The following is a 9,944-nucleotide window of genomic DNA, read 5'->3' on the forward strand; positions in this document are numbered from 1 at the left end:
AAAGAACCAGACAAAATTTTTTAAACAATTTGAAAATTCTGGAAGAAAACATTCAGACACAATATATTTTTTGATTCTTGAAAAGTCTAACATCAGCCGATGTGCATACATCAAAATAATAGAGATGAGTGATTGCACATTTTTATTATAAATAGAAAGTTGAATCTTAAGTGTAAAGCAAAACCTCATAATTTACGGCTTTCATATTTTGTAGTTGGATGTTGATTTCAACTTTTTGTTTTTGTTGTTCACTTTGCATAAAAATATAAAAGAAATTAAAATGGAAGGAAGAAAAAAACTAATGCTCTTTCATTCCTCCTTCCACTCACCACCTCTTTATTTCATTATTCCAAAAAAGTTTATATTAGCTCTGTCATTTCATACTCCAATTAACTTTATATAATATTCTGTCATCCGATTCTATTTCCACTCTTTGCATTAATATGATATTCTCGAGGAACTAAATAAAATGAATAAAGCCTTAGAATCTCACATTGTTCTATTAAAATCGATCTTGACAACCAAACCCTTTATTGTGAATCTGCGTGTTGGTATCTATTTATTTATTTATTTATAATACTGAAATGTGACAGTCTCACTAGATCATGTTACTGGTACGATGAGATTGTCTAACAGCATAACATGTGTTATCATATATATACCAAATTTTCTCTTTTATCCAACTTCCATCATGAATTATATCATCTACCTTCTATCATTTAACAATACTTGGTTTTGAAAACGATTAATGCTATTCCCAAATAAAATTCAAAATGTCTCATACAAAGTGATAGTTCATTTTATGTGTATAACATGACCTACCACATAAACTCTTAATTTGAAAATTAAAGTCATATAACATGACACATCCCTTGACATGAAAATTTTAGGATTTTCATGTTTGTAACGTGTATTGGGGATATGAGCAAACTTGTTTTATTGTTTAGTGTGTAATAAACTCCAAACTTGTAAAATTATCCATGTAAACAATAATTTGTTTATTTAATTTTGTTTTTAAATTTTTGGGGTATTTAAATAATATCCCTTTCAATTATACACATACGTAATTCGATGTAAATAAATAAATTAAGCACAAATTGAAAAGAATATAATTAATCCTCATTTCAATAAGAAAGTCTTCCCTGAAAACAGGCGTTTGAAGTAAATTTTTTATAACTAAAAATTTCAATAATTGGGTTTTTAAAAATAAAATTCTTAATCAAAACATATTGATTGCTGGACATTGTTGTAAGAGACTTCATACATTGAATGTTCTGAATTTTTATAACTGAATTTATATTTCCTAATTTGAACAATATGTTTATTGATATATGTAAAACTTGTGTCACTTTCCTTTAAGTCTAAAAAGAATTATCCATTTTATTAATTATTTTTTTATTTTGTCGGTTAATAATAAAGTTAAATGTTATTCTTGGAAAAGTCTAGCATGCATCGATGTACGTACCTTAGAATAATAAGAGAGGGAGTATCTACATTAGAGGAAATCTTAAATACATTTGATGCACCACATCACAAAAGTAATGAAGATTAATTTTTTTTTTTTTCTCTTTAGAGAGTCATTTCTGATACGGTTATTGCACATTTTATTATTAATGGATTATTAATAAAATTTCTCAAATGGTTCCTTTTGGAGTTATTTCGTTGTCGAACTAACATCTTCTCATGGATTCAAGAGTTATTATTCATGGATTCAAACCACTACCTTAGAACCTATCTAATGTCTATCTTATTCCACTAAGTCATTTTCTCTCTTGCAAAAATCGTTATCACATTTAATCAAATTAAGAAACATATATCTTTTATTTCTTGAAGATCACACAGAGAAATGAAAAAGAGAATTATATGAGAAGAAGTTATAGTTCTATACACAAGAAGAAGTTATAATTCTATATATCTACCATTAAAATTGTTGTGCCTCCACAGTATATATTATGATAATTAAATTTAGTAATTAAACCAAAATAACATATTATATTTCTAGAATGCCTCAATGTTTTTATATTCAATTATACACATAAATTATACACCTAACTTAACGACCAATATTCGTAGCTCCGTCCTTTCTTTCTCTCTCTTTGGGTGTGTGTGTTGAGTTTGCCTCTCTCTCATGTGGCCTTCTTGTTCTCGGATCATCAACGTTTACTAAAGGGGTCACCAAATAGTTCTTGAGCAAACAAATATCTTGCAAAAGGCTCGGGTATGGTTAGAATAGCTATATGGACCATGTGTTGTAATGGGAAAAAGACTGGCTATGGAGTCAAGATAGAGGCCTCAGATGATGATTTGCAAGTCATGGAGCTCCTCAAGCGTATCCATGAGTGGCGGGGTCCATAATTGAAAAATGGTTAAGAGTTAACATAACCAAATAGGATGAGAGTTTTTTTTTTTTTTTTTTAAATAAAATTAAATAATTTTGAATAATATATAATAAATTATTTATTTAATGTCAGTTATGTAAAACAAGGTTAGAGGATATTTTAGATTTTTATCAAAGAAATAAAAATAAAAATAATCAGTTGATAACTAATAAAATAAGATGTGTTAGTTAGATTTGTTTTTCTTCCATATACAGTAGAGCCAACTAACTATATTTATTGTTATAAGGAGGTTATAACTTAATAGAGGTGTAGTTACAAGAATTATTGTTTTGATTCAATTTTTTTATTTTTTTTATTTTATAATTTATGTTTTAGTAGTACAAATTAACTGAATGATCAGATTCGACAACTTTACTATACTAATCAAATATATATTAATGTCTTCTTCAATCATTCAAATGAACAACAAATCGTGTATATTTTAACTGAAGAAGAAATCACTACTAAATTAGACAAAAAGAGGAAAGAGATAATCCTGAGGATGATTGTACAAAAATACCAAAACATACCAAAAGTTTCATGCCAAGAAGCTCTAAACATGCTTGAGAAGTTAGAAATATTCTGGCTTCAACATGAAGGTGTTAGAAATATTCTGGCTTCATATGAAGGTGTCCATGTTAGCGACTTATTACATACTTGCAAGATAAAAAATATTGTAACAACTCTAAATTATAAATCATTGTCTCAAATTAAATAAATATTTTATTTCATCTTAAACCTTTAATGTAACATAACATATATTTTTTGCAATATACCTAAAATTATTACTATGTAGAGGCAAGATCCTTAAGACCGGACCTAGAAAAATTATAATGTGAAATTTATTCTTATTTATAACTGGCCCAAGTTGGGACTAGAATTTTTTATGATTACATAGAGGTGATTCCTATATAGAGTATCACCATAGAGAGGTTCTACTGTACTTTGTTATTAATATTAATCTGATAATTTTGAATCTTTTTTTTGGTAATCGGGGTGTCCAGGCCAACTTGCACGCACACCAACTAATCTTTAAGGTCTATTGAACACCCTACAAGCCAAAGGGACCGAGTAAACTATAATATTATTATGGTAGGTGGCTCCAAGGTTTGAACTCATGAACTCAAGGAAGAAAGCAAACCTCTTTGAGGTTTAGGCCAATCCCTTGAGGTTGATAATTTTGTATTTGCTGATGGTTTTAATTGACAACTCAACCCTTTATCATTGTAGTTTTTCGTAATGTCTATTGTAAGTTATTTGTCAACTTATGAACCTAGAGTGGCCACTCTCAATTTTGGTATGATTTTCTTACCTTGGCCTAGCACAATAAATGTTAGATAGACTTCCAGTTTGATCACCTTTTACTTAAGGTGACAACCTTCGCTTATGTCAATTATCTGTAGTTTCGGGTGAGCACCTCAGTGATCACCTCGTATCTAGCAGTTTTACTTGAGTTACACGTACTATGCTTCTAGAATGCTTGAGCTATAATATTCTCTTTTGAGATATTTGTATGGTCCATAACACCTGTCAAAATTATATTCAATGTGCTGGAAGGTTATTATTCTCTTTGATAGGTGGCATCTTGATATTGAATTAAACTTTTACAAGGTAAATTCAATTAATAGATGCTTGCCACCTATCCGTGCAATGGCTGGCTGTTTTGCTATATAAACTCTTCTCCATTGCACTTTCTCTTAAGCATGATATTTACTCTGAAATATGTAATGAAATTCTTTGAATTATTCTTTGCTTTTGTCAGGTTTCTATGCTTAGGTAAAGCTTATAAATACCTTCACTCAAGTACCCAAAATACATCCTTGCTCTTACGTGTTGTTTCATAGCTGATGTGAGAAGCTTCTTGAGCTTCTTCAACTGAAGTGCACCTTCATTCTGATCCTTGAGAGAAGCTTAAGATCAACCCATTGTTTAGGTGTTTTTGTAGTTAACTATGGTTGTACGTTGTTTAACCAAAGACTAGAGATTGAAGCATTGCAAAACAAGGGGCTTTTGGCAACTGAGGCTTAATCTCTAACTTTGTAATTAAACTGTAAAGTAAACCCAGTGGATTAGCTTCATTCTGGGCTTGGTCCATCCTATCTAATGTCTATCTTATTCCACTACGTCATTTTCTCTCTTGCAAAAATCGTTATCACATTTAATCAAATTAAGAAACATATATCTTTTATTTCTTGAAGATCACATAGAGAAATGAAAAAGAGAATTATATGAGAAGAAGTTATAGTTCTATATACGGGAAGAAGTTATAATTCTATATATCTACTATTAAAATTGTTGTGCCTCCACAGTATATATTATGATAATTAAATTTAGTAATTAAACCAAAATAACATATTATATTTCTAGAATGCCTCAATGTTTTTATATTCAATTATACACATAAATTATACACCTAACTTAACGACCAATATTCCTAGCTCCGTCCTTTCTTTCTCTCTCTTTGGGTGTGTGTGTTGAGTTTGCCTCTCTCTCATGTGGCCTTCTTGTTCTCGGATCATCAACGTTTACTGATGGGGTCACCAAATAGTTCTTGAGCAAACAAATATCTTGCAAAAGGCTCGGGTATGGTTAGAATAGCTATATGGACCATGTATTGTAATGGGAAAAAGACTGGTTATGGAGTCAAGATAGAGGCCTCAGATGATGATTTGCAAGTCATGGAGCTCCTCAAGCGTATCCATGGGTGGCGGGGTCCATAATTGAAAAATGGTTAAGAGTTAACATAACCAAATAGGATGAGAGTGTTTTTTTTTTTTTTTTTTAAAAAATAAAAATAAATAATTTTCAATAATATATAATAAATTATTTATTTAATGTCAGTTATGTAAAACAAGGTTAGAGGATATTTTAGATTTTTATCAAAGAAATAAAAATAAAAATAATCAGTTGATAACTAATAAAATAAGATGTGTCAGTTAGATTTGTTTTTCTTCCGTATACAGTAAAGCCAACTAACTATATTTATTGTTATAAGGAAGTTATAACTTAATAGAGGTGTAGTTACAAGAATTATTGTTTTGATTCAATTTTTTTATTTTTTTTATTTTATAATTTATGTTTTAGTAGTACAAATTAACTGAATGATCAGATTCGACAACTTTACTATACTAATCAAATATATATTAATGTCTTCTTCAATCATTCAAATGAACAACAAATCGTGTATATTTTAACTGAAGAAGAAATCACTACTAAATTAGACAAAAAGAGGAAAGAGATAATCCTGAGGATGATTGTACAAAAATACCAAAACATACCAAAAGTTTCATGCCAAGAAGCTCTAAACATGCTTGAGAAGTTAGAAATATTCTGGCTTCAACATGAAGGTGTTAGAAATATTCTGGCTTCATATGAAGGTGTCCATGTTAGCGACTTATTACATACTTGCAAGATAAAAAATATTGTAACAACTCTAAATTATAAATCATTGTCTCAAATTAAATAAATATTTTATTTCATCTTAAACCTTTAATTTAACATAACATATATTTTTTGCAATATACCTAAAATTATTACTATGTAGAGGCAAGATCCTTAAGACCGGACCTAGAAAAATTATAATGTGAAATTTATTCTTATTTATAACTGGCCCAAGTTGGGACTAGAATTTTTGTATAATTACATAGAGGTGATTCATATACAGAGTATCACCATAGAGAGGTTCTACTGTACTTTGTTATTAATTAATCTGATAATTTTGAATCTTTTTTTAGTAATCGGGGTGTCCAGGCCAACTTGCACGCACACCAACTAATCTTTAAGGTCTATTGAAGAATTACAAGCCAAAGGGACCGAGTAATATAATTTATTATGGTAGGTGGCCCCAAGGCTGAACTCATGAACTCAAGGAAGAAAGCAAACCTCTTTGAGGTTTAGGCATCCCTTGAGGTTGTAATTTTGTATTTGCTGATGGTTTAATTGACAACTCAACCCTATCATTGTAGTTTTTCGTAATGTCTATTGTAAGTTATTTGTCAATTATGAACCTAGAGTGGCCCCTCTCAATTTTGGTATGATTTTCTTACCTTGGCCTAGCACAATAAAGTTAGATAGACTTCCAGTTTGATCACCTTTTACTTAAGGTGACAACCTCGCTTATGTCATTATCTGTAGTTTTGGGTGAGCAACTCAGTGATCACCTCGTATCTAGCATTACTTGAGTTACACGTATATGCTTCTAGAATGCTTGAGCGTAAATTCTTTTGAGATATTTGTGTGGTCCATAACACTGTCAAAATTTATTCAATGTGTGGAAGGTTATTATTCTCTTGATAGGTGGTATCTTGATATTGAATTAAACTTTACAAAGGTAATTCAATTAATAGATGCTTGCCACCATCCGTGCAATGGCTAGCTGTTTTCCTATATAAACTTTCTCCATTAATGCACTTTCTCTTAAGCATGATATTACTCTGAAATTGTAATGAAATTCTTTGAATTATTCTTTGTTTGTCAGGTTTTTATGCTTAGGTAAAGCTTATAAATACCTTCACTCAAGTACCAAAATACATCCTTGCCTTTTACGTGTTATTTCATAGCTGATGTGAGAAGCTTCTTGAGTTCTTCAACTGAAGTGCACCTTCATTCTGATCCTTGAGAGAAGCTTAAGATCACCCATTGTTTAGGTGTTTTTGTAGTTAACTATGGTTGTACGTTGTTTAACCAAAGAGTAGAGATTGAAGCATTGCAAAACAAGGTTTTGGCAACTGAGGCTTAATCTCTAACTTTGAATTAAACTGTAAACTAAACCCAGGATTAGCTTCATTTGGGCTTGGTCATGGATGTAGGCATTTTGCCAAACCATGTAAAAATCTGTGTGTTTTACTTTGATTTATATTTGCTGCTTTATGTTTTAGTTTAATGGACTCTTAAAATCAACATAGAACAATTTCTGCTTAGGTTTAAATTCTTGGTAAATTAGAACTTACAATTGGTATCAGAGCATGTTCTAGATGTTATCTCAGTTGATCATTTCTTGTTGATTTATCTTTTAATGCTTTTTATTTTTTTTTTATTTTTGATTTTTCTGCTTTTTTGCTTTAGACCTTGGGTGACCACCTTGGGGGCGGTGTGACAGCCGTGTTGTTTTGTTGTTTTTGGCTTTGTTTCTACAGGTGACCTTTGCCGTCTTGTGTGTGATCACTGATAGTTTGTTCATCATGGGTTCGTTTATTGAAGGACAGTCTACCACATAGACCACATTTTGGAGGGAACCAACTATATGTTTGGAAGCCTAGGATGCGTGCCTTCCTAAAATCACTGATGAAAAGGTTGGCATGCATGCTTGCTTGAATGGGAAGAACCTAAACTGATGAAGCTAGTGGGAGTCATAGGAAGTCAATTGATAAATGGACCAAGGAGGAGTTAGAAGCATCTAATTTTAACTCTAAGGCACTTCATGCCATCTTTAATTTTGTTAGCATAGGGCAAATGAAAAACATTGCAAAATGTGAAACGGCTAAAGATGCATGGGATAGACTCCAAATAAAATCATGGAACTGACATTGTGAAAAAGACTAGACTAAGAAGATTAATTATGGATTATGAAAATCTCATTAAGCATGTTAATGAAACAATTATTGATTTTCATGGCAGATTGTGCAAATCACTAATGAGTGTTTTGCTTAGGATAAATCTTTTTTATGCTGAACTTGTTGGAAGAGTATGCTCCTTACCTCAAAGATTTATATCCAAAGCAACTTCTATGAGAATGCCGCAACCTTGATGAAATGCAACTGATGAACTGATTGGATCTCTACAGACCTTCGAACTTAACTTGAACCGATGGGACGAGAGATCAGGTAAAGGGCTTGCGTTAAAACATGACGTAGCTTCTGATTCTCTGGTTTTTTGGTGATTAGTGAAATGAAGACGACGAACTTGCTTTAATCACTAAAAACTATCAAATTTTTTGAAAAAGAACTGAGGAAACCGAATGTCTCTAAAAAAGGAAAACAACTTTTGTCAGAAGAGTTTTTGACCAATCTGGTCAAAGAGGATTTACAAAAAGATTTTCAAAGGAAAATAAAAAGAAAAATAAAGGGATCAGATGTTTGAGTGTGAAGGCTATGACATATTCAATCTGCGTGGGCAAACACTTTTAAGAAAAAAGGAAAAGCCATGTGCCACCTTGAGCGAAAGTGACAACTCGAAAGTAAAGGTGATGACACTAGAAAATGAACATTCTTAGCCTTTATGGCTAATCAAGAGGATAGTAACAGCGTGTCCTGAATGACTCTAGTGATGTTACAAAGAGCAATAGGAAGCTTATGACAAGATGTATGAATCTCGGTTAAAAGGCATCAGAGAATGAAATCTCTTAAATCTAAAAAATCTCACTTGTTAGAAGATAAGAAATTTTGAATCACAAAATAAAAGTTTTGTTTTCTGATCTGTCCAATAAAGAATTTTGGTGAATCAAGCTTTAATGAACTAACTGAGGCCAAGGCCGTTGTTGAAAGGTTAAATGCAGGTTCATGCAAGCTTGATGAAATTCTTGGACAAGGGGATGTTTGGTGATAAACAGGGTTGGGATTCTCTCTTAATGATCACTTCCAAACTCGAGCCATCACTTTTGTGAAACGCACTGAATATGCAAAAATCAGGTGGTACCCTCATGATTAGACCTTCATGGTAAAACATTTCATTCCTATCTGTCATTTTTGGCAAAAGAAAGGTCATATTAGATCAAACTTTTTAAACTTATCTCATATTAAAAAGATGCATTGTAAATAAAGATTTTAATCAGTAAGGTTACCACCTTAGTTTCTCGGGTCATCACAAGAAAAATTCGCTCAAAAACCATAAAATGTGGAAACCTAAGCTTAGTGCTAATTGTCTTGTTGCCATACCTCGTTGCTTGCTTTTCAAAATGATTTGTGGTACTTTGATAGTGGATGCTCAAGACACAGACAGGTAACAAAGCCTTATAATCAATCTTGAACTGTGGAAGAAGGTCATGTACAATGGTGATGGGAAAAAGGGTAAGATCCTGGAAAGGTTTTATTGTTTTTCCTAGTTTCCAAGTTAAATGATGTGTTTTATGTTGAAAGCTTAAAGGCAAATCTTATTAGCATTAGTCAATCTATCAAAGACCGTGTGGTCCAATTTTCAAAAAATAAGTGTCATGTTTTAAATGCTAATGATTCTTTCTTGCTTGAGGGAAGGAGATCAAACGATAATTCCTATCTTTTGTCTAATAATGTTTCTTGTTTTAGCACCATCGATCTTTGGCACAAAATACTTGGACATATGAACTTCAAAGATCTTGTAAAACTTTCCAAAAAAGATGTTGTGAAAGGATTTTCAAAGCTTGAGTTTCCCAAAGGAAAGTATGTGGACCTTGTCAACAAGGTAAACAAACTATCTCACAAACCCTTGTCTCATTTGACTACCTCATGTGTTATTGAACTTCTCAATATGGATCTCATGGGTCTAATGCAAACTAAAAGTTTATGTGGTAAGAGATATGTGTATGTGTGTGTTAATGATTTTTCAAGATTTTCTTGGGTTGATTTCTTAAGAGAAAAATTTGATGCTTTTGAA

This window comes from Pistacia vera, unplaced genomic scaffold (assembly GCF_008641045.1).
Source record: "Pistacia vera cultivar Batoury unplaced genomic scaffold, PisVer_v2 Contig310, whole genome shotgun sequence".
NCBI lineage: Eukaryota > Viridiplantae > Streptophyta > Magnoliopsida > Sapindales > Anacardiaceae > Pistacia > Pistacia vera.